Consider the following 6,000-nt stretch of genomic DNA (forward strand, 5'->3'; position numbering starts at 1 on the left):
ACTAAGAACCGCATTTGTTCTTGCGCTGAGGGATCGCCCGTGCAGCTGGCGCCCCCCGGGGCATCTGCCTCCCCTGCCAGGGATCTCAGCTCCCTGGTCTTGGCACCCACAGGCCCCAGGGCCACCTCATCACCATCCTCCTCGCCCATCCTCAGGGAAACCCAGAGGCTGTGCATCCATGACGGTTCACAGCCCCTCCCAAATATGAGCGCCATGATCCTCGCCCCGCAGCCTCTTTGCCCCCCCCCCTTACTCCTCCAACCCCCAAAGGCTTCTTTCCTCACCTCTACTGTGTCCATCCTCCAACACTCGGTTGGGACCCCGCGGCCCAGGAGACACTGCCATTAACTACCTACCACTCAGTGCTAGTTCTCTGCTGTTTCCTGTAATCGTCTGCTCTGCGTGTGCTGGTCAACCTGCTGTGTGTGTGTCCTGCATGTGGTTACTTGTGTGCGCTAGGTCATCCTGCTGTGTGTGTGTGTGTGTGTGTCCCTGCACCCCATTAGTCAGGGAAGTCCCAGGAATGAGCATATAACTGTGCTTTGGGGTGTATAACCCCTTCCATTGTTCTTTGAATTTTACAAGAACCCAGGAATGTAAACACACTCTTGTGCAGGTGCTGCAGATGGAGAAACAGGTCTGGAGAGCTCTGGTGGGGTGCCTGGGGCCACACAGCCTCGTGGCCCTGACGATTAACCAAGACCTCCGGGCTTATGCAGACCTAGGTGCTCTCCCTGGCAGTGAGTGAGTCCAGGGTGGCCAGCGTTCTGTCCTGGGGCATCCCTCTCAGGAGGGCTCTGAGCTCTGCACACAGCAGGTCCTCAACAGCCCCGCGCACTCTCCCTGTGCGTCAGCATCCACAGAAACAGGAGGCACGAACGCACCACAGACATTCACGTAGCTTCGGTGCTTTGCTTCCTGGAAAACACTAAGCTCTTACAGAGGGCTGAGTGTGCAAACAGAAGCAGCAAGCTGCTTCTAGACCCGCTGGCCTGCTGGGGTGGGGTGGGGTGGGCACAGCTGCTGCCGCCCCTGGACTAGAGGCCGTATCACACTGCCTTGGGCCCTGCCCTTTGGGGGACGGACCCCCCTACACCCCTGCTCCGGCAACCAGAGTCCGTGGTTGAGTCTGCTCAGCCCAGTCCCCGTAGGGTGGGCCTGGATCAGGCCCCAGAGGGGCAGACTGAGCCGCTTGGGCCTGAGGTGTCCTCTGCCCCCTCTCCTGAGCTCCTTCATGATGGGCGGGGTGGTCAGAGCAGAGCTGCAGGCATGTTGATGCCTCCAGGCACGTGGACTCGGGATGGGGGCTTGAATCCGGCTCCCCTACTTCTGTCCACTGGACCTGGACACTCACACTCTGTCTGCCTCAGTTTCCCTTTTTTACGAGTAGGGGTAACAGTTCCTACTTCCCATGGTGGTTGAGAGGAGTCAGTGAGTTAACACCTGTGCTGGCTAGCACCTGCCCTGCACACGAGAAGAGCCGCCTCAGCGTTAGCATCAGCCCTGTTCCTGCTGCTCCTTGAGCCTCTGCTAAGGGCCAGGGATGTTGCAAACAGCCTTTGCTCCAGACACACATGCCTGCGGGGCCTTATTACCCCCTTCGACCGAGAAGAAAGTCCCAGAGAGGTTTTACATATCACACGATGTGAGGGTCACACATCAACAGAGAGAGAGGACCTGGAGACCAGATCCTGGGCTCTATCCCCCACCCCGCCCCTGTGCCAGTGCTTGAAGGGCCGACGGAGGAGGCTGCCCTCTGCCGGCCATGGACTTCCACGCTCTCAGACTTGGTAATTAGGGAGATGTGGTCATGTGCTTCGATGGCAGGACATCACAGCGACCTTGATCAGGGTCATCTCAGCAGACGGACTGGGATGGGAAGGGGGCCACGGCTTGGGGGATGAGGCTGAAGGAGGAGAGGGTGAAAAGCGAACAGCAATGACCCAAGCAGGTAGCAGCTGAAGGTGGCAGCTATGTGGGGATAGAGGAGGCCTGGTCATTTTCACAAGCTGGCCGGGCCCGGCCAGCTAAGGCTCAGAGCTCCAGCTTGTCCGATAGAGCTGTGCTGACCCTGATCCTGGTACTTACCCCTCCTGCTTCCCTTTCCTTGTCTGGAAAGCAGGAGTGCTGGAACCTGGCTCCTGGGTTGTCACAAGGCTCAAAGGAGCTCACAGGTGGAGAGAGGGCCACCTGAACTGGCTCTCAGGCCACCTTGGGCCCCGCACAGCTGGAGTGAGGATGCAGAAACAGGACAGGGGTCCAGTGAATGCATGCAGCTCCTGGCGGAGGCTGAGGGGCCAGACACTGGAGCCAGCAGGTAGCTTAGGGCATGAGGACACCATCCGCTCGGGGACAGAGGGAGAGGGCCGAGGCCGGGTGTGGATGGGCTGGGTCGGGGGATGCAGTGGGAGGGGGCGTTGAGGAACCCTGGGACACCTGCTGTCTTCAGTAGGGGTGAGCGGGAGATGTAGCTGGGAGTTTTGGTGAAGACGCAGCAAGGGAGCTGATCAGGGCGACCGTGGAGACCACGGAGCACCCAAGACAAGCCTTGGCAGTAAGTCCCCTGATCACTAACCTGCCACCTGACAACCTTGAGCCTCCACCTCTTCCTTTGGCCTCTCCCTGCCCTCCGTGTCCAGGACTGGCTTTTGGACCAATAGTATGGATGGATGGAGGGCAGAGGCCAGGATGGAGTGAATGGATGCAGAGAGAGGATGGCCTGGAGGTCTGGACGCCGGGGCCCTGGGTGATGCTGGAGCCTTTCTGCTTTCGGAAGTGAGGGCCGAGCCTCAGTCTTGGGACTGGGTGCCCAGGGATGGGATGAGGACGTCGGGTGAGCAGGGAGGGGCCAGGACCAGGTAGATGGATGGGCCCTGAGGATCCCAGATGCTGGCAGGAGTAGGCATGACAATGTGGCTGCTGACCTGGCACCTGAGCCATCAGTGGATGGCAGGGGGTGGGGTGTAACCTGAAGGTCCACAAATTCCAGAGGTAGCACGGGGGAGGCTGGGCTTGTGCTCAGTGACAAACAGCACTGGGCGTTGTACCGGATTCCTGGGGCTGCCGTCCCAAAGTGTCACAGCCTGGGAGGCTCAACAACAGAGATTTGTTGTCTCACACTCTGGAGGCCACAAGTCCAAGGTCAAGGGGTCCGCAGGGCCTCAGTCTCTCTGAAGCCTGCAGGGGAGACCCTTTCCGGCATCCGGTGGCGGCCAGCAGTCCTGGGTGTTCCTGGGCTGGCGGCTGCGTCACCCCCACCCCTGCCCCCATCTCCACGTGGCTGTCTTCTCCCTGGGGCTCTCCCCGCTTCTCATAGGGCACAAGTCATGTGGGGTCAGGGCCTCCCTGACGCCCTCATCTTAGCCCTGGCACCTGCCAAGACCCCATCTCCAAACAAGGCCATGTTCACAGCTACTGAGCCACGGTGGTTAGGACTGGGGCGTGACTGCCTGGGGGCAGGGGACACAGTTCTCCCTGTAAGAGTGCATTCGTGTAAACAGCGAGGGGGTTCAGATGGTCCCCAGTGACCCCCCGCCCCCCCCCGCCCCCCCCCCCCCCGCCAAGCCTGCCGTGCAGGGCAGGCTAGGGGGAAGGGAGGCTGGCTCCTGCCAGTCGGACTGGCGTTCCCCTGAGGTTGTGATGCTTCTCTCCCTCTCCCTCCTCCCTCCCTCTCCCCCTCCTCCCTCCCTCTCCCCACCTCTCTCTCTCTCTCCCTCTCTCCGCTTTTGAAAGGCTGTTCCCGCTCTCACCGGCAGGTGGCAGGGTCATCCACAAGTGCCTTCAAACCAGAGCACAGAGCACCATGCGTCTCAGCTGGAACTGCAGATTCTTACCTTGACTTCCAGATGTTGTGGTTTAGCGTTTTACCAAATCCACGGATTCCACCTTTGACATCTGTCTGTGATGGAAGTGGGAGTCGGGGGAGCCACGGGGCCAGCATGTGCCCACAGGAGCCTCAAGGGTGGGACCTCAGAGCTGCTGAGGGCTCGAGGTGCACCAGGTTGCAGCTAAAGGCAGAGCCAGAAACCTACTCTCCCCAGGCTGGAGGCCAGAAGTCTGACGCTGAGGTGTGGGCGGGGCTGGTTCCCTCTGGAGGCTCCGAGGGATAGTCTGTTCCAGGCCCGCCCAGCATCCAGTGGGTGCCGGCAACCCTTGGCGTCCCTTGGCTTGTGGGCGCATCCCTCCCACCCCTGCCTCCGTGTGGCCACGTGGCCTCTCCTGTTTCTCCATGTGTCTCAAACGTCTTCCTCTCATAAGGACACCTGTCATTGTGTGGAGGGCCCCCCTAAGTCTGGGGCGAGTCTATCCTGACATTCTTAATTACATCTGCAAAGACCCTTCTTCTTCCAAATCTGGTCGCCTTTGCAGGTCCTGCGGGTTAGGACTTAGATGTCTTTTGCGAGGGGCGGGTGGGATACAGCTCAACCCCGCCCCGCACATTGCTGCACCCCTCACCTGGCACCTGTGCGTGAGTGGGTGCGTCTCTGCTCTCAGGGTTGGTGGGTGGTCTGTGGCACCCTTCCTGATGCTGCCCCTGCCCCCATAAAGGGAGGTGGAGGGGGTGGGAGGGAGCCAGGCCTGGCTGTTCACAGAACAGCAGTCGCACCTGCTGCCCCAGCCCAGCTGGCCTGTCAGATCAGCGGCTGAGAGGCAACCGGCTCCAGGGTGCTGCCCAGCTGCTCCCGCTGCACCACAAGGGCAGAGGCGCCAAGAGGCCCCTCAGGTCCGGAATCCCCGTCCACCCTCCGCACTGCGGCCCATCCACAGCCTGCTTAGATGGCTTCTTGGATTTCAGTTTCTCTTTCTGGGCAAATGAAGAGGTTTAGACACAGGCTTTGAACCGGAGCCCGAAAGCTTCCCATCCAGCTGGGAAAGTGTTTGGTGCAGGGTTTCAAATGCCAGGCTTTGCTTACAGGGACCCCTGTGGACACTCTGTGAGCACGAGGCCCTCTCCCCTGGGACCTGGAAGTACCTTTGGTGGCAATTAATTTGCTTGTCTTCCCGTCAGGACAAGTGTCTGAAAATTCAGACAGCAGCCTGGATTCTCCTCTTGGCGTAGCTCAGGGAGCGCTAGGGGGCTGTGCTGGGCCATCTGTGCGCGCCCTTCTCTTCCCCTCCCCTGGGACTCAGGCAGGACCTCGGGGCGGAGGGGCTGCAGCAGCTCCAGGAAAGCAGGCTGGACAGAGCCCTCTGCTGTGGGAGTGACCAGCCAAGCTGGTGAGACGAGCTTCCCCCTCCCCACATTAGGGCGTTTTATTATTTCCAGCAAAGAAGGAGACAAAAACATTGACAGGCAGTGTCTTTTACAAACGCTTTATGTAAAAAGCTCACTGTCAAGGCTCTCTTCCTGGCCGAAGTGTCCCCACGAATGCTCAGGATCGTGGTGACCACACTGCGTCTGGACCTTGTCGGGGGTGCCAGGGTGGGGCCAGGAGGTCTTGTGCAGTTTGGCTGAAGGCCTTGAGGATGGGGGTTTGGGCTGAGAAACACCCCTGCAGAGCTCAGCTCGAAGGGAGTCTGAAGCCTTCGCACACGGAGGCCCTGTGGGCGCACCAAGGGGACCCGAGTGCTGCAGTCCACGCCCTACGCTCGGACAGCGCCCCGTGGTGCGGGATGCACGCCCTTCCTCCACCGTCAGAGTAAATCCCCCTCCACACTTCTTGGTCTTCTCAAACTTGCATCGCGGTGAAGATGCTGGCTCTTCTGGAATTAATGCGCACATCTAATGCAAATCCAATAAAAAGTCCAACATAACACGGAAGGAAGTGGATAAAGGGACGCCAAAGTCCATCTGGAAGAAGCGTGGGGGAGAATCACCAGCATGGCTTGTGGGGAAATAAAAGTGATGGCGAGGTCACCAGCCTGTCACCAGCAAACCTCGCGGGAATACCCTTGGTGCACGGGTCTCACTCCGGTGTGCAGGGCCGACAGCGGGACCCTGGGAGCTGGAGCGAGAATCAGTGGAAACACCCACGGACGCATTCTCCTTGCAGCTCGTCC

Source organism: Camelus dromedarius, chromosome 14 (assembly GCF_036321535.1).
Source record: "Camelus dromedarius isolate mCamDro1 chromosome 14, mCamDro1.pat, whole genome shotgun sequence".
Classification (NCBI taxonomy): Eukaryota; Metazoa; Chordata; class Mammalia; order Artiodactyla; family Camelidae; genus Camelus; species Camelus dromedarius.